Genomic DNA, 26013 nt, shown 5'->3' on the forward strand with positions numbered 1-26013 from the left:
AGCTAGATCAGGAGCAGAACCATAGAAATGAAGATCACATGGAGGGTTAGCAGCAGGGGAGTGGGAGGAGGATAAGCGGGGAGAAGGTACAGAGAATAAGTAGTATAGACAGTAGGTAGAAAATAGATAGGGGGGAGGGCAAGAATAGTATGGGAAATATAGAATCTAAAGAACTTGAGACACATGGACATAAACTAAAGGGGGGATGGTGGGGGAGGGGTGTGCAGGGTGGAGGGGAATGAAGGGGGGAATAGGACAACTGTAATGGTATAATCAATAAAATATTTAAAAATAATAATAATTTAAAGGAGTTCATCATCATCAAGCCCCTATTATATGAAAATTTAAAGGGACTTATCTAAGAAAAACAAGATTAAAACTAGGAACAAAACAGTAAAAACAAACAACTATCAACAACTGAACCTAAAAAAACAAAAACAAACTAAGCAAACAACTAGAACAGCAACAGAATCACAGAAATGGAGATCACATGGAGGGTTACCAGTGAGGAGCTGGTGGGGGAAGAATAGGGTAAAATGTAAAGGAATAAGAAGGATAAATGGCAGGTACAAAATAGACAGGGGGAGGTTAAGAACAGTATAGGAAATGGAGAAGCCAAAGAACTTACATGTATGACCCATGGACATGAACTAAAGGGACAGGGGAATGCTAGGGGGCAGAGGGGGCAGAGGGGGCAGAGCAGAGAGGGGTAAACGGGAGAAAAAAATTGGGACAACTGTAATAGCAAAATCAATAAAATATACTTATTTAGAAACACTAACAAACATTGGCTTGTTGTCAAAAACCAGAATGCAGACCCATTTATTCTGACCTTTTATGGTGAAGAAAACCATAAAAGACTTTGAAATGAACCAAAAAGATCACTGGGCAACTCCTATGAAAAAATTAGCCCTGTGTAACGTGCACCCTTCCTAGTTATCTGATTCTGCAGGGTTGGTATCCTTTGTGATGTTTGAGCTATTTTACATCTGTAAGTTGTAGATAGCTGACTGAGTGCAATGCAAAGGATACTATACACAATCAAATAGATTCTGTCCAGTGAAGGGAGGAGTGTCAAGTGGAAAAAGCCAGTTTTACATCAATCTGCATATACATTTCAGCATTCTTCATCCTATACATGCATAGTACTTCAAATTTTCCTTTGAATTACTTTTAATATCTTACTGATTCTTTCAATAATTAACGAGTTCAATAATATCTTTTAGCCCTGGCTGGCATAGCTCAGTGGATTGAGCGCAGGCCTGAAAACCAAAGGATCGCGGTTCGATTCTCAGTCAGGGTACATGCCTGGGTTGCAGGCCAGTTCCCAGCAGGGGACGCACGAGAGGCAACCATACATTGATATTTCTCTCCCTCTCTCCTTATCTTCCCCTTTAAAGATAAATAAAAATCTTTAAAAATAATAATAATATCTTTTACATGTGTTCATTTCATGTTTGTATGAAAATCATAATTTTGCCTATTTAAAAAATAATCCTTTAACAGTGAATTTCACACATGAAATAAATACCATGGAAAATGAAAATGTTAATGTAAAACCTCAAGGGAAGGAAACGTCCTTTTCCATTCATGTATATATTTTTAAAAGGCCAGACAAAACGTTGTCTTGTCTCTTCTAAGCTCCAACATTTTTCAGACTCTACGAGCAGTCATTGCTGAAGCTGGTAGCTCTTGAAAGAGCCTGTAACTCACAAAAGAATTCTTTCAAATGATATTTCCAGCTGCTCTTTTCCTGATGCATAGTGTAAAAAAAAGCACTGTCTTAGGAACAGAAGCTTCATCATTTCAGAAATGCTAAGAATCTTTTATCTGAATTGTTTTTATTAAGTACACTCACCAATAAAGTAAAAGGCACTTTTTAAAAGTTTCCTTTACAATCCTTTGCTTATTTTTAAAATATATTTTATTGATTATGCTATTACAGTTGTCCCATTTTCCCTCCTTCATTCCCCTCTACCCTGCATACCCGTTCCCTCTCACATTCCTCCCCTTTAGTTCATGTCCATGTGTCATACATGTAAGTTCTTTGGCTTCTACATTTCCCACACTATTCTTGCCCTCCCCCTGTCTAGTTTCTATCTACCATCTATTCTCTGAAACTTTTCCCCCCTCCTCCTCCCACTCCCTTATTGCTAACCCTCCATGTGATCTCCATTTCTGTTCCTGTTCTACTTGTTTGCTTAGTTCATTTTGTTTTTATTTTAGGTGTGGTTGCTAATAATTGTGAGTTTGCCGTCATTTTACTATACATGTTTTTTCATCTTCTTTTTCTTAGATAAGTCCCTTTAACATTTCATATAATAAGGGCATGGTGATGATGAACTCCTTGAATTTGACCTTATCTGAGAAGCGCTTTGTCTGCCCTTCCATTCTAAATGAAAGCTTCACTGGATAGAGCAATCTTGGATGTAGGTCTTTCCCTTTCATGACTTGGAATATCTCTTTCTAGCCCCTTCTCTTGAGAAATCAGCTGACAGTCTGATGGGAACTCCTTTGTAGGTAACTGTCTCCTTAATTCATGCTGCTTCTAGAATTCTCTCCTTCATTTTCATCTTGGGTAATGTAATTATGATGTGCCTTGGTGTGCTCCTTCTTGGGTCCAACTTCTTTGGGACTCTCTGAGCTTCCTGGACTTCCTGGAAGTCTATTTCCTTTGCCAGATTGGGGAAGTTCTCCTTTATTATTTGTTCAAATAAGTTTTCCACTTGTTGCTCTTCCTCTTCTGGTACCCCTATAATTTGGATGTTGGAACGTTTAAAGATGTCCTGGAGGTTCCTAAGCCTCTCCTCATTTTTTTGAATTTTTGTTTCTTCATTCTGCTCTAGTTGGATGTTTCTTTCTTCCTTCTGATCCACTCCATTGATTAGAGTCTCAGTTTCCTTCCCATCACTCTTGGTTCCCTGTGCATTTTCCTTTATTTCAGAAGCATAGCCTTCATTTTTTCATCTAATTTACAACCAAATTCAACCATTTCTGTGAGCATCCCGATCACCAGTGCTTTGAAATGTGTCTCTGATAGGTTGGCTATTTCTCCGTTGCTTAGTTGTATTTGCTCTGGAGCTTTGATCTGTTCTTTGATTTGCACCATTTTTTTTTTTGTCTTGATGCACCAGTTACGTACCGAGGGGCGGAGCCTTACCTGTTCACCAGGGCAGGGCAACCCACGTCACTGGGCTGTGACTCTGTATGTGGGGGCAAGAGGGAACAATGGCACTTGCTTGCTCTCTGCTGGATTTCAATCCTTTGCACCACTTCCCCCAGTCAAACTGGGCCTTTCTGGTGCTGATTCCTGGGTGGGTGGGTTTGTATACATTCTAGGACCCTGTGGGTCTCAGCAACAAGCACTCTTGTGAGGCTGGGAGTCTCTTCCTGCACCTCAATCCCCACAGGTGTTTTCAATTGATGTTTTGAGGCTTTATTCCCCCATGCTGGAGCCCTGGGTTGTGCAGTCTGTCTCACTCCCCAATTTTGCCTAGTTCACCTGCCCACGAATGTGGGACCACCCAGCCCACCAGCTGCCTTGTGTGCCACACCCCTCCATAATCCACCGCCTGGCTGGGTCCACCTGTTGACACCCGCGCCCAGGGTTCACCCAGGGTTCGCCCAGGGTCCGCCAGCCACTGCTTTTTTTGCCTCAACTCCTCTCTGCCTGGTGGCAAACTCCACCCTTCCTACTGGTCTGGATGACTGGGTCTATTTTAACTCCTTTGTTGTCAGACTTCCATACAGTTCAATTTCCTGTCAGTACTGGTTGTTTTTTTGTTTTTTAATTGTTGTTGTCCTTATTTTGGTTGTGCGAGGAGGCACAGTGTGTCTACCTACGCCTCTATCTTGGCCCCACATTTTCATACTGAACTAAAAATCTACATTTGACTAACTCTTTTTTGGATCCAAAAGATTTTTTTGGCCAATTACATCTATATAATCATAAAAACAACACTACATCTGTTATTCTCAAAATAATGTCTCTTTTCAAAATACTGTATGTCAGTTGAAAGGGCATAACTTGATTCAATATATACATATAGCTTAAAGAAGCCCAAACCAGAAGTCTACACACAAACTAAACATTAAATGAACAACATATTTTAAATTCACTAATACATGCAGAAAGAGCATATCAATGCTCAGATTTTCTGGCTTTCTAAGCCTCTAATTTAAAATGTCTCGAATACCACTAGTCTCTATGGAACCGCAAAGCAGCTTTTTTCTTCTCCTCTCTTAAGATCAAACTAATCCGCCAACACTCCCAAGGAAAGAAAGAATAAAATCAAGTAGCACTAAAAATCTTTACATTCAGCATTCATTCAGATCCTTCCAAACCACTCTCATGGCTTATAACATGCCAGAAAACTATTGCTCTCGCAAGTAATTACTCTGTCCAAAAATGAACGAAGCGATTTTAGACTGAAAATAATCTGCTATCCATGTCATTCATAAATCAATGCCACTATAATTCTTAAAATGAATGCATAATGCATGCATCATATCACACATTGAATATCCTAAAAGATAAGTTCCCATCTAGTTGAAATTAGCTAAGTAATACTAACAGATCCAAACTCAGGAAAAGTTAACTCTTCCTTCTCCCCACCTACTCCCCCCAAACCAAATGTGTGTCAACAGGAAGGAAAGAGAAAAGAGAATGCAGATAAACAACTGAAAAAGGTACAGAATGCTAAGCCCAAAAGGAGATGTTAGCTCTTCCAAGTTGCAACTGAAGTTAAAGAACTGTAGTGAGAAGTCTCCCCCTTTTCAGTCGTGCAAAATGGGTATATATCATCCTTCTCCTTAGGAATGTAACTTACTCCAAAACTGTCTTTTCTGATTCTTCTGGAGGTTCTCATACCATTACAAATTATTAACATGTGTTTGTAGGAGTCTATCAAAGCTCTGTAAAATCATCTTTCAAATATCATATTAAAAAATGACTGAGCCCTGGCCCACTCAGTTGGTTTGGACCTCATCCTGATAGGCCAAGAATTTGGGTTTAATCCCCATTCAGGGCACATACAGGAAGCAACCAATGAGTGAATAAATAAGTGGAAAAACAAATTAATGTCTGTGGGAATGTGCATGTGTCTCTCTCTTCCTAAAATCAATTTTTTAAAAAGTGAATTGGTCAACCACCTCCTACTCAGCACCACAGCTGCCCTCAGATCCCTCATGAAACCCAAGATCATCAAAAAGAGGATGGAGCAGTTCATCTGGCACCAGTCAGACTGATGTGTCAAAATTAAGCATAACTGGCGGAAACTCAGAGGAAACAGAGTGCACAGAAGATTCAAGGGCCAGCCACTGATGTCCAGCATTGGTTGTGGGAGCAATCAGAAAACAAAGTACACGCTGCCAAGTAGTTTTTGGAAGTTCCTGATCAATGATGCCAAAGCACTTGAAGTGCTGCTGATGTACAACAAATCTTACTGTGTCTTACAAGTAGTGTCTTACAAGACACTGTTCACAATGCCTCCTGAAGGAGCCGCAAAGCCACAGTGGAAAGAGCAGCCCAGCTGACCAGCAGACTCACTGGTCCCAATGCCAGGCTGCGCAGAGAATAAAAGGAATGGAGAGCTTATGTGCACATTGTATTTGTGTTAATAAAACCATAAAATTTTGCCATCTGGCATTTCAAAAATAAAATAAAGTAACCAAATAATTTAAAAGGAAAGTTAATAGCATCTTTCCTCTACTCCCAATTCAACAATGTACAGATATGGATACCAAGAAAATAAAACAGGTAAATGATTAAATATAGGTATTTCTTCTTTTTAGAAGCGGGAAGAGTTATAGCAGGTAGTTATTTCTATTATGACTTCTTATTCACTAAGCTTTCTTCTTTTTTCAGATTATCAGAGAGTTAGGTTGGTGTACAAAACCAGAAAGAAGGGTAAAGAAAAAAGCAAAATGGGAACAACATAAAAATACAATATTCACATTGCCTGTATCACCATAAACAAATAAATCAAAACATCACTGCCACCTTCTTCTATCTGCAACACTGATTTTCAACCTGTGTACTACAAGAATTTTTGGAACATGTAATACCTGACTTTACTCAGGGGCACTGACCTCTTTTCCCTTAGACGGTCATTTAAAAAATGACAACATCCAACACAATAATAGCCACCCAGTGTGCATGAATCAAAATTATACCTTTTTTTACCAGATTGGCAAAAAATATATTTTTTGCTGTGCCACAGAATTTGGGTAATTAGTTTATGTGTCATGAGATTAAAAAGGTTGAAAATCACTGACCTAGAGAGAAAAGAAAAAAAAATAACACAACGGCCTCTACAAAGCACATATCATAAAATACCACTTGTCTTACTTCCAGAGCCAGATCACCACATAAGGTGAACCAAGTCTTTTCAGATGGAGTCAGGGAGTAAAGCAGTTCTGGAAGTAAAGCAGTGGCAGTTCACCACTCCCAATGCCATCCGAAGTCTCTTGTAACCTGCTTTACCACCTGCTCTAGAGTCCACAGATTTTTTAAAAATATATTTTATTGATTATACCATTACAGTTGTTCTATTCCCCCCCTTCATTCCCCTCCACCCGCACACTCCCTCCTCCACCATTCTCCCTCCCTTAGTTTATAACCACGTGTCTCAAGTTCTTTAGATTCTACATTTCCCCCACTATTCTTGCCATCCCCCCTATCTATTTTCTACCTACCGTCTATGCTATTTTCTGTACCTTCTCCCCCCTTCTCCTCCTCCCACTCCCCTGTTGCTAACCCTCCATGTGGTCTTCATTTCTGTGGTTCCACTCCCAATCTAGCTGTCCTCTAGGTTTGCTTTTGTTTTAGGTGTGGTTGTTAATAACTGTGAGTTTGCTGTCCTTTCACTGTTCATATTTTTTATCTTCTTTTTCTTAGATAAGTCCCTTTAGCATTTCATATAATAAGGGCTTGGTGATGATGAACTCCTTGAACTTGACCTTGTCTGAGAAGCACTTTATCTGTCCTTCCATTCTAAATGAAAGTTTTGCTGGATAAAGCAATCTTGGCTGTAGGTCTTTGGATTTCATGACTTGGAATACTTCTTTCCAGCCCCTTCTTGCCTGTAAGGTCTCTTTTGAGAAATCTGCTGACAGTCTGATGGGTACTCCTTTGTAGGTGACTGTCCCCTTATCTCTTGCTGCTTCTAGGATTCTCTCCTTCATTTTAGTCTTGGCTAATGTAATTATGATGTGCCTTGGTGTGTTCCTTCTTGGGTCCAACTTCTTTGGGACTCTCTGAGCTTCCTGGATTTCCTGGAAGTCTATTTCCTTTGCCAGACTGGGGAAGTTCTCCTTTATTATTTGTTCAAATAAGTTTTCCACTCGTGGCTGTTTCTTTCCCCCTTCTGGTACCCCTATAATCCGGACGTTGGAACGTTTAAAGATGTCCTGGAGGTTCCTAAGCCTCTCCTCATTTTTCTGAATTCTCATTTCTTCCTTCCTTTCTGGTCGGATGTTTCGTTCTTCCTTCTGGTCCACTCCATTGATTTGAGTCCCAGGTTCCTTTCCATCGCTACTGGTTTCCTGGACATCTCCCTTCATTTCAATTAGTTTAGCCTTCATACGTTCCTCTAATTTGTGACTATAATCAACCAGTTCTGTGAGCATCCTGATAAAGTGTCTTGAATTGTGCTTCTGAGAAGCTGGCAATTTCTCGGTTGCTGAGAGTTATCGGCTCTGGGACTTTGAGTTCTTCTTGCGCCATCTTTCGGGCTGTTTGTGCCTGTTATGTATCAGGATCGGAGCCCTAGGTGTTCACCAGAGCAGGGAAACTCAGTCGCTGGGTTGTGACGCTGTATGTGGGGGCGGTGTCAAAGAGGAGCAATGGCGGCCCGTCTGCCGCCTCCTGCTGCGGCCTCCACAGGTGCCACAGGTGCCGCAGCTGCCACTGTCACCGGGGCCCGTGCATTTCGTCCCACTGCACATGAGTGTGCCACTGCTGTCAGCCCTCACCTCCTGGGGCCTGCGTGGTCCGTCTCACTGTGTGCAAATGTGCAACCGCAGTCAGTCTGCCCCACACCCTGACTAGGTCCGGGCCACTTGCGCGCCTAGGTCGGGGGATTTGTCCTGCCCGACCCTGCTCCACTGCTGGCTCTGCCCCTCTTACCGTCCCGGTTGAATGGTTCGTTGTAGTCGGACTTCCGTATAATTCAATTTTCTGTTCTTTGGCTGTGTCTTTGTTCTCCAAACCTTTGTTATATTCAAACTTGGTTGTGGGAGAAGGCACAGTGTTTCCACCTATGCCTCCATCTTGGTGGAAGTCCCCCTAGAGTCCACAGATTTTAAATTATTTCTATCACCTACTCCCTTGGAAATATTGCTGCAGGCATTAAGAAAGCTAGCTAAACTAGCCCTGGCTGGTGTGGCTCAGTGGATTGAGTGCCAACCTGGGAACCAAAGGGTCACTGGTTTGATTCCCAGTCAGGGCACATGCCTGGGTTGAGGGCCGGGTCCCCAGTGTGAGGTGTGTGAGAGGCAACCACACACTGATGTTTCTCTCCCTCCCTTACCCTCTCTAAAAAAATAAGTAAAATCTTTTAAAAATAAAAAGAATAAAGCAGAAACCTTTAAAAAAAAAAGAGCCCTGGCTGGTGTAGCTCAGTGGATTGCGCACAGGCCTGCAAACCAAAGGATCGAGGTTCGATTCCCAGTCAGGGCACATGCCTGGGTTGCAAGCCAGTGCCCAGCAGGAGACACACAAGAAGCAACCATACATTGATATTTCTCTCCCTCTCTCTTTCCCTTCCCTTCTGAAGATAAATAAAATCTAATAAATAAATAAATTTATTTTTACAAAAAAGAAAAGAAAGCTAACTAAAGTAATTCAATGGGAAGTACAGTAACGAACAGGAACACATACTCTTTAGCCCTTGCAAAAACGTTCACCAATTCAAACAAATCTATAAGTGGTAGAACTTTTAACAGTTGGTGAGATTCTGTTTGCTTCGTTGTTTTCTCTTTTGGGTTGGAAGCACCACTGTGCCTACTTTTATACAAAAGGAAAAAGAATGTCAAGTCCAGACCTCCCAGGTCCTACCTCCACTGGAAACAAGAGGCATTTGTTACTGTGGAGTCTCCTTACACAGCTCTTGACATCTTGAAATATCCATTCTTGAACATTAAATGAAGGGAGGTCATCTCCTACCTGCACCCCCACGAACAGGGGGCAGAGAGAGCCTATCCTAATAAAGCAAGACCCAATTACATTCCAGCTTCCAAAACTTTTGATACGCAGGGGCAGCAGGACATTTTGTCTTTTAGAAGATGTTTGCAGGCTCTTTAATACTACTCCCATCAAAAGGCAGAGTCTAATTCCCCTTCCCATAAATAGAATGAAGCAGAAATAACACTAAGCAACCTCAGAAGTTTGGTCACAGAAGCTGATAAAACTTCTGCCTGGAGCTCTCCCAGGTCAGGCAACTTTGAAGCCTGAATCACCATGTAAGATATCCAGCTTCCCTAAAGCCCTCATGCTGGAGAGACTATGACCAGAACTGAGAGCTAAGTGCTTGAGGAATGCCAGCTGTTCAAGTCTTCCCAGCCCAGCCATCAGATATATGAATGAGAGATCATCTCCAGGCTGCCTCCGACTGCACTAAGAGATTTTGGCGAGGAAGTCTTTTAAATGATTCCATTCCCAGCTATCACCTGATTGCAACGTCATGAGAAACCCTGAGAAATAATTGCGTAGCAAAGCCTAAACACCAGAACCATAAAAGATAAAAAGGAGTGTTATTTTTACACCACTCAATTTGGTGTGGTGTGTTACACAGCAACAAATAACCAAAACAGATTTTGGTGTAAGGAGTGGGTGGTTCCCATAACAAAAAATTAAATTGCTTGGCTTTGGTACTGGGTGGCAGGAGAAGGAAAAGGGGCCTTAAAAGCGCTGGCTGGGTAGCTCAGTTGGTTAGAGAGCAGTCCTGATACACCAAGGTTGTGGATTAAACCTCCCATCAGGGCACGCACAAGAATCAACCAATGAACACATAAATAAGTGGAACAAATTGATGTGTGTATGTTTCTCTCAAATGAATAAATTTTTTTTTTTAATTTAAAAGGGAGAGGAAGGGCACTGAAAGTGTTAGTGAATGCCTGAAGGGTCTTAAGGACACCATTAGGAAAATCTCCCAGGAAGATGTCAACAAAAATTTAAAAACCACCAGATATAGTCTACTGGTGAAATTCAACCTGCTATCTATTTTTGGTTTTGTTTTTTCTGCTGCCTGTTTTCATAAATAAAGTTTTACTGGAACACAGCCATCCCCATTCACATATCGTCTGTGGCTGCTTTGTCCTGTAACAGCGGAGCTGAGCAGGTATACCAGAGATCACATGGCCCCAAAAGCCTAAAATATTAATTATTGCCCTTGACAGAAACAGGCTGCTGATCCTTGGTTTAAAAAGCAAGTGATACTGGAAGTTGAAGGACAGAAGAATCTTACTAGATAATGGTGTGAAGTTCAGCAACGCTGTCACCTGTAGTAATGTGGGAAACAGAAAGTGTAACTAATGACATGATGAATCTGGGTAAGATTTCTAGGCAGAATGTCAAAAGTGTCAATCAGTTGGGTTTTTTTCCTGTTGTTGTTGTTTAGCTATGTATTATAAAGTGTAGGTGGAGATGAGAAAAAGAAGGAATTATATAATTTTCAAGCAAACTATAGAGGAAATACAAGACAAAGGACCCGTTAGATCCAAAAAAACCCTGTTTCTTATTCCCAGCTTCTCCCTATAGCAAGATGTTTCTTAAATTAAGAAATGCCTTCTGGACCAAGATCAAATCCAAGACAGGGAATCATGGCCTAAAATTAAACTTTTGGCCTTGGCCAGGTAGTTCAATTGGTTAGACCATTGTCCGACATGCCCAGGTTGCAGGTTCAATCCCCGGTCAAGGCACATACAAAGACTCGACCAATGAATACATAAATAAATGAAATACCAAATCCATGTTTCTTTCCCTCTATCTCTCCCTTCTTCTCTCTAAAATCAATATTTTTTAATTAAACTTTTGTTAAGACTAAGGATTATATAAAAATAATTATTTAGGCTTTGAGGGCTACAAAGAGTCTCTAGTGAACTTTTTTTTTTACAGCCCTTTAAACACAAATGCAACAACAAATGTTAGCTCACTGGTCAGTTTGCCTACCCCTAGTTTAGACTCCAAACAGATTTAAGATGGTGCCTCATAGATCTTTTCAAAATAAAAGACCTTCTAAGTATCTTAAAGGTGTTGTCCCACAAAAGTCTTAAAGGGAGCTCATAGGGCTCAGGACATGCTACCCAAAAGTATGGCACCTTGGCATACTGAATATTTTAAGCTGAAGGAACCTGAGAAAATAACAGAATCAGGAAGGTCATCCTGACCTTCCTGGGCCCCTCTCCCCTGAAGCAAGTAATGAAGTCCTCAAGTGAAGTATGCCCTCCCTAAAACCAAAGGAGCATCTTTATCTACAAAGACAAAGGCACACAGAGAAGATTCATAACAGACAGACCGTGCCAAATTTCTCCCTTCTATACACTTAATTCATACTCATTAACCTATCACACTCCTTCACGACTGTCCACTCTTCATCAGAGCATAAAAGTACTCAGGTTTAACTTTTCTTAGGGTCTTCAGTTACTTATGAAGGCTCTGTGTCACATAAAACATATAAATAAGTTTGTCTGCTTTCTCCTCTTAATCTGTCTTTCGTCAGTTTAATTTTCAGACCCACCTTGGTCCTCAGAGGTTCAAAGAAAACTGTTTCCTCCTCTACTGAGCCTAAGGTAGAAAAGGGCTTATACCAATGTACGAGTGTGGCTTTTGTCTAATAGAGTGAATCCATCAGGAAGATTCAGAGAATTTCATGTTCAGAAACAGTCATCTTAGACTAAAAAGGACAGAGACAATACAAAATGAAAAGAGGCATCTGGGGGACTCCTGATCCCCCCACATACACACACTCAAACCTCTATGGCCAGAAAACAGGATAAGAAAATGACTTAGCTACAAACACTGGATACATTTTGTGGAAGAGAATAATTCAGGGGCAAAAGTGAGAGCTGTGGAGAATGGTTCCCAGGCAGCAGGGCTGAACAGAGGACTGGTAGTATGTGCCTGGCTGGATTTCAGGATTGCTATGAATGAACTAGTGACTATTGTGTTCCTTACTTATTTTTTTAAAATTTTTGAACAGGAGTGTCTATAGCGGTTCTCTTATGCCTGCCTACTGTTGTACAGTGGGTGGGCTGGGTTACAGGGGAGATAATGTGACTCTTTAGTTTCAGGTCTTTAAAGTGAAAGCTATAGTACTCAAGGAGCCAAACCCAAATGGCCTTATCTCCTCCTGCACCTGATTTAGATGGCAAGACTCTAGATGTCCCTGATGCTGTACTAGATAAGTCCTTGGGGGCCTTGAGAAGGGGAAAACGTGTTTTGAATGTAGGAGGGATACAAGTAATTTGTGGCCAGAGGGAAGACAAAAATGATCTTGAAACACGTCTGAATATTCTTCACGCTTCTCCCAGCAAGAAGTGGAGTCTAGTTCTCTTCCCCTGGAACATGGGTTGGACTTAGTGATTCTTTTCTAGTGAACAAAATGCAGTGAAAATGACACTGATTCTGAATGTAGGCCATAAAACACAATACAAGTCTCTCTGGCTCTCTTACTCAGAACAAGTGCTTTTGGAGCCCAAAGCCTCCATGTCAGAAGTCTGGCTACCATGAAGCCCCCATGCTGGAGAGACTACAAAGAAATAGAGAAATAAAGATGTTCAAGGAGCTGCAGCTATCCTAGCTCCTAGCTATTTGGACTTCTCTGCTCAAGTGCGTCTGGAAGGAAGTCTTTGGGATAACTCCAGGTCCATGTGACTACAAGTGCATGAGAGAATTCATGCAAGAATAACTCAGTTTTGTGTTAAGTTTGGAATAGTTCTGTTCCTTAGCAGTAGCAAACTGTGACAAACTGGAGACCCTAGCCTGAAATGTGAGGAGGTCAAACTTGGTCTGCCTTTCTATAGTACCGGCCAAATAACATCAAACAATATCATTATGCTCACCCAGTTCCTTCTTCTTCCCCCCACCTAAAATACGTGACTTGACTATAGATATGTAAAAAGATATGTTTATGATTGATTTAACATGTATATAATTACAATGTGACAATTATTGTGTTTCAAAGTGTATGCCAGTCTGAGTGTCATTTGAATCACTTATGTTTATAAACAGAGTCAATGACTTGCCGCTTACTAGCATGATTTCACTTACATTACAAATATTTTTTAAATTACTAAATAATTTGAGACTGACAGTCATAGTGTATCCTCTGTAACAAAACACTAATTTGTAGGCTTTTTAACTGTGTATATACCTGCAGCAGAACTAGAATAACCATCACTAATAGGTTATAAGCTAAGGTCTCTTCGTTTCTAAGGTCTCTTTATTTTTATTTTGTAGAAAATCTTTTCAAAAGATTTTTTTAATCCTCACTTGAGCATATGTTTATTGATTTGCGAGCCAGCAAGAGAGAGAGAGAAACATCGATTGGTTTACCTTCCAGACACAGCCAACTGGGAATGAACCTGCAACTTTTTGATTTATGGGACCATGCTCCAAGCAACTGAGCCACCTGGCCAGGGCAGGTCTCTTTGTTTTTAAATGTCAGGAGCTAAGTTCAGAGAAAATAAATTTTTTGCATCTGAAGATACAGAATCCTAGGTGTTTTAGATCACTGGCAAGGAACTTAATGTTCTAGCACACAGAAGAAAAAAAGGAATTTGATGTTCACAGATTTAAACGCAGTTAAGCTCAACTTCTGTAGAGAAGCTGAAACACCTGAGCTAAGTAAGAACTGACTGGCCCCAGCAGAAGAGCAGAAGGGCAGAAGGTATGCTGGAAAAGGAAGAATACGGAAGCCTGAGGTCAACATAACTTACTCTGAAAATGTGTACTTTCTCCATTGTGTTGGTAGTTCCAACCAGACATTTTAAGGAAAAAAGCCTTAATCCTCTATGTCACAAAATAACTAAAACATCCTACACTATTTAGCAGCAATTTAATTAAACATTTTTTCACTTTCCTAGACTGTCAAATTTTTATTCTTTTTCTTCTCCTTTATCTAGCCAGCAAACACTGAGAAGAAATAAAATATAATCAGTCTGAGAAGAAAGTTTAAAGAATAAAATATGTGTCCTGCTAAAACACTGAGTAATACATATAACTCAGTCTTGGGTAACTAAAAGAAAAGGTCAGTGTGCAAAAGTCTATTTAACCCATAACATGGCTGATTTGAAATACCAGTCTGGGCTCTGGGTCCTGACCGCAGTTAACCATCCAATACAAAAGGAGCAAAGGTTTTCTCCTCTTTAGAGGGCAAAACAAGTTTAGGCACTATACAAAGTATGAAATAAGTTAAGGTCCCTTTCCCAGAGAATCCACATTTACCTAATTCTACCTTCCTCATCCAAAAATCGCAGTCGTACAATAAAACTGACTTCAGGTGGCTGCTGAACACCTAACTCTCCCTGCTACTCTCTTTGCCTGGCTAACTCCAGCTCATCTTTCAGGTCTCTGTTCAAATGTCACTAACTGCAGAATTTGTACTCTTCTGCTCCCTACCCCTGAGACTAATCAATGCTTTTACTACACTGCAGGGGCATCAAACTCTTTCTCACCTGGGGCCACATCAGCCTCACCGTTGCCTTCAAAGGGCCAAATGTAATTTCAACTTCTTAACAGTTAAGGAGTAGTTACAGTTATACAGTCCTAAAATTATTTCAGCCCTTTGAACACAACTGTGAGGCTGATATGGCCCCTGGAGAAAAAGAGTTTGACACCCCTTTAACTACAGGCTTCCAAAGAACCCTCACTACCTCTGTCATAGCATTCACATTAAACTATAACTTCTTGTTTGTCTTTCCTGCTAGACTGTAAATCCATGTAAGTAGGAACCTATGCAGTCACTCAACATGATATCCCGAGCATCTAGGCCAGTGCCTGGCACATAGTTGGTACTAGTAAATATCCCTTGAAATGAATGAACCTCCCAACAGTAGTCTCCCATCCAGCAACAGCTCTTTCGGGAACCTGCCAGGAAACAGGTCCTCAGGCAGGTTCCCTCCTCCCAAACAGTACTTCACTCTCTACTCCCAGGACACAGGTCAAACTCTTTCCCTCTAACTCCTCTGCTTCCTTGGCCAGATTTAAGGAACATTACAAAACTACTTGATTCTGCAAGTCTTGTGTAGAAACATATATAACTTTGAGAAAAATTAACCCTAAATAAAAGGAAAAAAACTAAATAATCCCTTGAGGAAAACAAACAAGAGGGAAAACTGTATGCGAACATGGGAAAAATCTAGAACAGCTTTGCAAAGGCTGGAGACAAACATGCTGAAACAGCGTAAGATACAAAAAATCAGAAGTGTCAGGTTGTTTTAATTGAAATAGTCAGGAACAGACCTTCTCAACCCAGCTCCCCATTACCTATGTCCATCGTCTCCACCTCACTATCCCACAGGAAACTCACATCTAGTAGAAGAACCACTTAATTCAAATTATTTTCTAAAAAATAAGGAGGTGGGTGGGTTTTCTATATTGACATACATAGGATTAAGTTTCCTATGTTAAAAGATTAACATTTCAATTAAATTCACCCACTCCCAAACCTACCCTTCTTCTTATAGTACTCCAAGTAGGAGGTATTAGTCTCTCAGAGGAGAAATTTAAGAAGTAATGTTAGACCCTTATTTTTCCTTACTGCCCCATTTTAATCCAACCACATTTAACGGGTTTCTGAATTACCTTGAATTAAACTCCTCCATCCCAACTACCGGATATCAGGACTTCATCTCATCCTTGGATTACAGCTATAGCTTTGTAATGTTCCAACCATCCTCCCTGCAATTCCTAAAGGGAGTTGCAGACCCTCCTTCTACAGGGTCTGGCACAATTAACGCCCCCCTTTTAAAAAATATTTTTAAAATATATTTTATTGATTACACCATTACAGTTGTCCCATTCCCCCCTTCACTCCCCTCCACCCTGCACACCCCTCCCCCACCATTCCCCTCCTTTTGTTCATGTCCATGTGTCACAAGTTCTTTAGATTCTGTATCTCCCATAGTATTCCTGCCCTCCCCCCTGTCTATTTTCTACCTACCGTCTATGCTACTTATTCTCTGTACCTTCTTCTCCCTTCTCCTACTCCCACTCCCCTGTTGCTAACCCTCCATGTGATCTCCATTTCTAGGTTTCCACTCCCAATCTAGCTGTCTTCTTGGTTTGCTTTTGTTTTAGGTGTGGTTGTTAATAACTGTGAGTTTCTGTCCTTTCACTGTTCGTATTTTTCATCTTCTTTTTCTTAGATAAGTCCCTTTAACATTTCATATAATAAGGGCTTGGTGATGATGAATTCCTTGAATTTGACCTTATCTGAAAAGCACTTTATCTGCCCTTCCATTCTAAATGAAAGCTTTGCTGGATAGAGCAATCTTAGATGTAAGTCCTTGCCTTTCATGACTTGGAATACTTCTTTCCAGCCCCTTCTTGCCTGTAAGGTCTCTTTTGAGAAATCAGCTGACAGTCTGGTGGGAACTCCTTTGTAGGTGACTGTCCCCTTATCTCTTGCTGCTTCTAGAATTCTCCTTCATTTTAGTCTTGGCTAATGTAATTATGATGTGCCTTGGCATGTTCCTTCTTGGGTCCAACTTCTTTGGGAGTCTCTGAGCTTCCTGGACTTCCTGGAAGTCTATTTCCTTTGCCAGATTGGGGGAGTTCTCCTTTATTTGTTCAAATAAGTTTTCCACTCATGGCTGTTCCTCTTCCCCTTCTGGTACCCCTATAATTTGGATGTTGGAACATTTCAAGATGTCCTGGAGGTTCCTAAGCCTCTCCTCACTTTTTTGAATTCTTGTTTCTTCATACTTTTCTGTTTGGTTGTTTCTTTCTTCCTTCTGGTCCACTCCCTTGATTTGAGTCCCAGTTTCCTTTCCATCACTATTGGTTTCCTGTGCATTTTCCTTCATTTCAATCAGTTTAGCCTTCATATGTTCCTCTAATTTGTGACTAAAAGCAACCAATTCTGTGAGCATCCTGATCACCAGTGTTTTTAACTGTGCATCTGAAAGGCTGGCTATTTCTTGGTCACTTAACTTGGAATTATAGGATCTGGCTGGAATTTTCGGTCTGGCTGAGTGGTTCGTTGTTGTTAGACTTCCATACAGTTCAATTTTCACTGTTATAGCTGCATTTCTGTTACTAAAACTTCGCTGTCTTTAAATTTAGTTGTGGGAGGGGGCACAATGTTTCCACCTATCCCTTCATCTTGGCCGGAAGTCCCTTTCGGCCTTCCCTCGGCACTAAGTCTTATACGTACCACCTGTAAAGCTGCTAGGGAAGGTGCCCCCTTTTTTTAAGTTACAAAATCTTTTATTTAAAAAATCGTAAGCATGTAATTCTGTAGGATAACAATATCACACTTGAGCACACCATATGACATTTTAGGCAAAATCTCCAAATTAAAGCTATAAATTATTACATGCATTATTACCCTGCCAACCACACTCAAGCAGGCATTACTTCCTCCAGACCCTGTAGATTGAATGTAAGCCTGTTCATGTCACTCCCCTGCTTAAAACCACTCAATGTCTCGACTTTAAGGTCCTCAGCACGCAAATAAAACTCTATAAAGTAACCCTAATCTGGCCTCCATCTTTATTTAAAACCTTATCTCTTTCAGTCAGTCACCAAATTATTTATTGAGCACCTATAACCTGCCAGATTCTGTACAAGGCTCTGGGAAACACTCTAATGAACAAACTACAATGTCCTACCATCTCAGAGTTTACAGTCTAATGCAGGATATTGCTCAGATGAACATACTCATCTACTTAAATATTTTTTTAATATCTACTTGTACAAGCACTCTTCTCAGTGTTAGAAATAACAGTGATGAACAAAACAAAGTCCCTTCCCTCAGTTCATATTCTAGTGATAAACTGTGATAAATGCCATGAAAATAAAACTCAAGGATTCCATGAGACACACAGGGACAGGGAAACCTAAACCAATCTGAGGGGTCAAGAAAGACTTCTCTCAGGAAGCAGCAACTGAGATAATATCCCAAACATGAGCAAGCAATGACAAGGGAAAGGGTAGTGGTGGTGAAGAACTTTCTAGACAGAGGGAATAGCAAGTATAAAGGCCTTGAGGTAAGTGGGAGGTCAGGGCATTAGGGAAAATTAAAAGCCAAGGTAATTAAATAGCAGAAAGGATGCCAGAAGAAGCTGACAACACAGACACTAAATCTAAGACAAATACATGATGACTGTGTTGGGAATGAATTATTAGGGGTATAAGAATAAAACCTGGAGAGTGGATTTAAAAGGCTATGACAGAGTCTAAATGATAAACAGGAACATCTAAACCAGACAGATGCCTTAATGCCTAGGAGTTGCAAAGGGGTCTAGGCCATGGCCCTGTGTCAAGCCCACAAGTTAGAACTGGGTATAAACTCAAGAAATACAAAGGACTACTCCATACTTGAAAGAGAACATGGAAACACTCAGTTCACTAACTGAGAAAGAGCAAGCACTGTACGTGGGCCTAGTGATGGAAAGAATTACTTCGCAGAAAATGGGACCCAAGGCCTGCACCATCCACAGAAGTGGGGTCTAAATTCACCCTGCACTTGTGGTACAGGGACCCAAAGTGACACTTCATTATAAGTAAGGTTCCGAACTAAGAATGAAATAGGATCACAGCAGAAACAAATGAGTGACTATAGTGTAGAGATGCTCTCACAATCTGAGACACACACGATGTAAGTTCAGGGTTTAAAGAAAAAACAAACACAAAGAAGCAAACCTCCTATGAGGCAATCAGTTGATGCATCAATCAGAGGCTGTGCCCCAAGAATAAAAAGTACTATAACATTCCGAAAAAGACTTTTTAAAAGAAGGTTTAAAAACAAGATGTTGTACCCCTAAGATCAAAAACGAGACAAGGGTATCTACTCTAACTATTTCTCTTCAATATTGTACAAGAGGCTCCAGCCAGCAAAATCAAGCAAGAAAAAGTAATAAAAGGCATCCAGGTTGAAAAAAGATAAGTAAAACTGTCTTTATTCATAGACAACATGATTATATGTATGAAAATGTGATGAAATCTACAAAATCACTGGACCATACAGGACACCTACTACATTAGGCCACACTACCAAGACACAGAGCAAAAGCAGCTCTACCTAATACATAGAAACAAACACAGGGAGGCTGCCAAAATGAGGAAACATGACCCAAATGAAAGAACAGACCAAAACCCCAGAAAAAGAACTAGACAAAATGGAGATAAACAATCTATCAGATGTGGAGTTCAAAATACTGGTTGTAAGGATGCTCAAGGAATTTAGTGAGGACCTCAGAACAGCATAAAAAAGATCCAGTCAGAAACAAAGGATACACTAAATTGAAATAAAGAACAATTTACTAGGGAAACGACAGTAGAGTGGATGAAGCTGAGAATCAAATCAATGATTTGGAACATAAGGAAGCAAAAAATAAAGAATCAGACAAGAAAAAAAACTATCTGAAAAAATGAGGTTAATATAAGCAGCCTCTGGGACTACTTCAAGAGGTCAGATATTCACACCATAAGGGTGCCAGAAGGAGAAAAGCAAGAGTAATAAATTGGAAATTTATTTGGAAAAAATGAAAGAAAACTTCCCTAATTTGGTGAAGGAGATAGACGTGCAAGTCCAAGAAACAGAGAGAGGCCCAAACCAGATGGATGCAAAGAGGCCCACTCCAAGACACTGTAGTTAAAATGCCAAAGGTTAAAGAAAAGAATCTTAAAAGCAGCAAAAGAAAAGCAGTTAGTTACCTACAGGAGTATTCCCATAACACTGTCAGATGAGACTTCCAGTCAAGGCAGAAGTATAGGTAAACACGCTTTGCGTCCTTGCACAACCAGACTGAATTACAGCTAGACCTCAAAGCAAATAACACCCAGAACCATTAGAAAATCTAGTTGTATGGAAGTCAAACAGCCAAAGATTTAAAAAAGCCACATTCATTCAGGCAGGTAGGAGGGGCGGAGATGCAGAGGCAGGCAGAGAGACACAGAGAGGTGATATGGCATGGAGAGATGGCAGCAAAGGAACTAACGGTCCCACATTCACATGTGGTGGTAAAAATCAAGAAGAATACCTTGGGAGTGAGCGATCCCAACCCCAGGCCAGACTCCCCAGCCCAGGGTTCTAGTGCCAGGAAGATAAATCCCCACAACTTCTGGCCGTAAAACCAGTGAGGGTTGGGACAGTGGAATAAAATGCTGGATTTTTCAGGAGACTCCATTTAATGGGCCCACACAGACCTAATATGTTTGCAGGCCCACCCCCTCTGGGATTTAGCACCAGGGAAAAAGCTGGAAGGGCACCAGTCACACAGGGCGAGCACCAGGCAAACCTCCAGAAGCCAGGAAGCGTCAATGTACCCTCTCCAAGTCCTCCACCACAACAAACAGCAAAGCGATGAAGCTTGTTGCCCGCCCTGGTTGCCCACCTAAGGCTCCTCCCCACACAATTTACAGAAGCCTTTTCTACAATAGGCCATGCTACTAAGACAGGGAGTCAAGTGGCTCTACCTAATACATAGAAAAAAACACAGGGAGGCTGTCAAATTGAGAAGACAAACATACTTGGCCCAAATGAAAGAACAGAACAAAACCCCAGAAAAAGAAATAAACGAAACGGAGATAACCAACCTATGAGATGCAGAATTTAAAACACTGGTGATGGATGTTCAAAGAATTCATTGAGTACAGCAACAAAATAAAGAAACCCAGTAAGGAATGAAGGTTATACTAAGTGAAATAAAAACAAATCTACAGGGAACCAACAGTGGAGGGGATGAAGCTGGGATTCAAATCAATGATTTGGAACATAAGGAAGAAATTAGCATTCAACCAGAATACCAAGAAGAAAAAGAATTTAAAAAAAAAACAAGGATAGTATAAGGTGCCTCTGGGACATCTCCTAACAAACCAACATCTGAATCATATGGATGCCAGAAGGAGAAGAGGAAGAGCAAGATGGTGCAGTTCACAGGCCTGCGCTCAATCCACTGAGCTACACCAGCCAGGGCTGTATATCTATATATTAGCAATAAACAGATATTGAAACTAAAAACACAAAAGCATCAAAAATATAGAAATTCTTAAGAATAAATCAGCCCTGGCTGGTGTAGCTCAGTGGATTGAGCCGATTCCCAGTCAGGGCACATGCCTGGGTTGCACGCCAGTTGCAGGGGACGCACGAGAGGCAACCACACATTGATATTTCTCTCCCTCTCTCCTTCCCTTACCCTCTAAAGATAAATAAATAAAATCTTTAAAAAAAGAATAAATCAGATAAAATGTGTGAAAGATCTGTATATTAATAACTACACAACATTGTGAAGAGAAACTAAATATGGAGAGAGATATATCCACTCATGGGTTGAAGGTTTCATATTATCTGGATGTCAATTCTCCCCAAACTGACTTAACAGATTTAATGCAGTCTCAACCAAATTCCAGCAGACTTGTTTTTTGTAGAAACCAACAAACTAGTTCTAAAATCCATATGAAGATGCAAAGGTCCAAGAATAGCCACAACAACTTTGAAATAGATGTTAGAGGGCTAAAACTACCTGATTTCAAATGTGTCATAAAGCTATAGTAATAAAAACTATGTGGTATTAGGACAAAGGTCAATGGAACAGAATAGAGGGTTCAGAAATAGACCCACACTGATATAGACAACTGATTTTCAACAATGACAAAAAAAGGCAACTCAATCTTTTAACAAATGGTACTAAACAACTGGGTATACATACGCAAAGAATGAACTCTCATTACACCAAAATGGATCACAGATTTAAAAGTAAACCCCAAAACTAAGCTTTCTAGAACACCTTTATGACCTTGTGTAAGCAAAAATTTCTTAGATTTGATACCAACAGCATAAAACTTTAATTCTTTGAAAGAAATTAAGAGAAAAAGCAAGGCACAGACTAAGAGAAAATATCTATAAATCATATATCAATGAAGAATTTATATCTAGGCCCTGGCTGGCGTAGCTCAGTGGATTGAGCACAGGCCTGCGAACCAGAGGATCGCGGTTCAATTCCCAGTCAGGGCACATGCCTGGGTTGCAGGCCAGTTCCCTGCAGGCCAACTCCCAGCAGGGGACCTACGAAAGGCAACCATACATTGACGTTTCTCTCCCTCTCTCCTTCCCCTCTAAAGATAAATAAATAAATAAAATCTTTAAAAAAAAAGAATTTATATCTATAATTTATAAAGAATTCTCAAAACAATAATAAAGACACAAACAACCCAATTTTAAAAATGGGCGAACAAACCAGTTCACCAAAGATGCAAATAAGCACATGAAAAATTGCTCAACCTCCTTAAAATACATAATAAATCATTAGTTACCACTATGTACCTGTTAGAATGGATAAAAGTTTGTTTATTTTATAATCATCATCCACGGACATGCTTATTAGTTTGAGAGAGAGAGGAAGGGAGGGAGAAAAGCACTGATGCTAAAGACATCGATCATTTGCCTCTCCCACGCGCCCCAACCAGGGTCGGGGTCCACAACCCAGGCACGTTCCCTGACCAGGACCTTTTGGTTACCAGACAGTGCTCCAACCAAAGTCACACTGGCCAGGGCAGAATGTATGAAAGTTTCAAAAATGAAAAAGACTGACTATACCAAGTATTGGCAAGCATGTGAAGCAACTGGAGCTCTCATATACTGATAGGGATGTAAAAATGATATAACCACTTTAGAAAACACTGCAACCATTTTTTAAAAAGTGGAACATATACTTATCATATGGACCAGCCATGTTACTCCTAGGTATTTACCCAACAGAAAATAAACATATGTGCATACAAAGCCATACACACAAATCAATGTTCATTAGCAGCTTTACTTATAGCAATGAAAAACTGCTAACAATCCAAAAGTCCAACAGCCATTTTGAATGCAAAAAGAAATTGTGACAAATGCTCACAATAGAATACTGCTTAGCAATAAAAATGGATGAAATATAGATTCATTCATTAAGGATACTATCCACTTTAAAAGTTACTATTGTTAAAAGTAGATTAATCTTAAAATAATGATGCTGAAAGAAGCCACATCCCCACAAAAAGTAGTAAATATATATAGTATGAGTCCATCTAGATAAAACAGAAAATACAAACTAATCTAGTGACAGAAGGCAGATTAGTGGTTGCTTTGAGAGACAAGGGAAGTGGAAGAGGAAAGGACATGACAAAGGGCTGGGCCTGGGGCTCACTGAGCGAGCTTTTGCTTATTTGATAGGATTTAAGAAGCTGTGAAGCATGAGCCAAGACCAGCAGCCATTCATACAAGCAGCTTGGTTGGGCCCATAAGTTGGGTGGGGTGGAGTCTCTGGGGATCTATCTCCAGGGTAGGTAGAACAGTGTTAGCCAGGATGATAGAGTCTCAGATATAGCACCAGCTTGCTGGCTCTGTGGGGGAAGGGTTTAGAAAAGGGACACTTTGATGCCAGACACTTCAGTTTCTCCCTGTATACCACTAGCACCTTTCAAGCTGCTACCCCAGTGCTGGAGCTCAGAGGGGTGAATCTGAGTATGGGTTCTTTAATGGGCACTGCTTGGGGATCCAGAAGTTTCTTCTAGTGCCTCAATCTCCACTGGTTTTTGCAGCCAGAAGTTGTGGGGATTTATCTTCCAGGCACTAGAATCTTGGATGGGGGCTCTGGTGTGGGGCTGGGACTCCTCACTCCTGAGATATCCCTCCTGAATTTTTATCTACCACATACAGGTGAGGAACCAGTTTGTTCCCCATCTGTGCCCCTCCTACCAGTCTGGATGGATGTGGTTTTTTTAATTCCATAGTTGTCAGACTTGAATTCAACTCAATTTCTGATGGTTCTGAGTGATGGCTGTTCTATATTTTAGTTGTAATTTTGATGTGGTTGTGCAAAGAGTTGAGCCACATCTGTCTGTGCTGCCATCATGTCTGAAAGTTCCTATCCTCTATTCCTTGACGCTCATGAGTTTTGTTTTACTATCTCAGTAAAACCTCTCTCTGGTTAAATCCACTCCAAACATATACCACTGCAGCTGAATGTGGCTGAAGAGAAAAACCATACTGACTAATCACACTTTAAATGCATGACCACAAACCTCAAGGGGCCCTTAATGCCACCTGGCAATCACACAATATTCCCCCACTTCAACCATTCTTCCACCCTCCTGAACACCTTCATACCTGTGCCACAAACTTCCATTACCTCCTCCTCCCCACCCTCATTCTCAGTTGAACGCTTTGATTCCTAACTCACTGAAAATATGAAAACAATCAGGTGAAAACTGTTTCAAACTCCTACTGTCAAATTAATCCACCTACTTGGTGGGTAGGTTTGAGATGTATTTTGAAGATAAAATCAACAATAATTGGAGATGGATCTGATGTGAGGTATGAGGAAGAGAAATGATTCAATAATGACTTCTAAGTCTATACTCAAATACTACTTTCTCAACAAGCCCCCGCCTCCCCACTCTCTCTTTCTCTCTCCGCATGCACGCACACAGTCACATGCTATCATGTGATAGAGATACAGTATCTCTATCACCTTTCCTCATTTTGTTTTGGGTTTTATATTTCAATACCAGTTATCATCAACTGAAACACTAAATATTTTACTCTTTTGCTTAATATCTGTCTTTCCCTACTAGACTATGAGGTGCATGCAGGCAAGGATTTTTATGTTCACTTCTGTGTATTAGAAAGATAGTAGGCAACCATAAAACTGTTAAAAAATAAAATGCTACTGGCATGAGCAAATGGATGGATGTGCCACTTACACAGGAAAGAACACCCTTATAGTAGAAAGAATCACAGTCTCTACACAAAGGAGCTTATAGTCCAGTGAAAGACATTGAAACACATTTACAACACATTAGCATTCTGATTTGTTAACTCTATGATAAAAGCAAAACTAAAAAATTAATATTCTATGATCCCATTACCATAAAAATGTATGTTTTTACATATATACAAACATATATATACACACATACACACACACTAATATGTGCACACAACACCTATATGTATTTCTGCACCTGTACTGAAAGAGTTCTGGGAGAAAAATAACAAACTGTTAGCCTGTGGCATAAGAACAATACTATGCACAGAGAATGACACTGAAGAGAGCATGAGGAGACATTCACTTCTCACTTCATACATGATTCACAATAAACATATTACTTTTGTAATTTAAAAAACAGAGAAGGAAAAACAGTTTTTCCCAAAAGGAAAAAATTTATATTTAATGGAGGATTAATATCCGGAGCGTAAAACTTCTATGAAACAAAAAACCCAATTTGAAAGTGGGCAAAGTATATTAAAAGATGATTCACAAAGAAATATAGTCAATAACCATATAAAACACATTCTACCTCATGTTTCATCAGGAAAAATAAAACAGTGTTTTAACTCATCAGAAAATAGCCAATGCTGTAAGTGTATAAGTTTGTTATCTACGACTACTGGTAGGAGTGTAAATTGTTACAGGTTTTTTCAAAGTAATTTAATAAGCAACAAGGTAAATAATGTTATGATCCAAAGAATAAAATAATGTTATTATCCAAAGAATAAAATTCATGAGTCCATAGTGATGTAAATAAGTTGTTAAATAAATAAAGGGGAACAAAGTACAAGCCTACCTATAAACCTAAAAATTTCTAATTAATAAATGTAGAAGTGATGAGAGGAATGAAAAATAGCCATTAAAACACCACAGTGATAACTGCTGCAGGCAAGATCAACTGGTGGATGCTAAGATTAACAGGTGGAACTTTTAAAGAGAAACAGTATATTGGCATAGCCCCAAACTATCACCCTAAAATATGTTTTATTACTGCAGCAGTACAAACATATGTCCAAATTCACCCTAACCTGT

At 40.2% G+C, this 26013-nt stretch overlaps 1 protein-coding gene and 1 pseudogene across 8 annotated transcripts in view; one reads left to right on the forward strand and one right to left on the reverse strand.

The window, feature by feature from the left end:
• SPATS2 (spermatogenesis associated serine rich 2) overlaps positions 1–26013 on the reverse strand; it is a 115452-nt gene that overhangs the window by 77062 nt on the left and 12377 nt on the right. The gene's annotated exons all lie outside the window — the stretch shown is intronic.
• LOC118976473 (60S ribosomal protein L32-like) lies at positions 5092–5579 on the forward strand (annotated as a pseudogene).

Source organism: Sturnira hondurensis, unplaced genomic scaffold (genome assembly GCF_014824575.4).
Source record: "Sturnira hondurensis isolate 20B ecotype Veracruz unplaced genomic scaffold, ASM1482457v3 Scaffold0020903, whole genome shotgun sequence".
Classification (NCBI taxonomy): Eukaryota; Metazoa; Chordata; class Mammalia; order Chiroptera; family Phyllostomidae; genus Sturnira; species Sturnira hondurensis.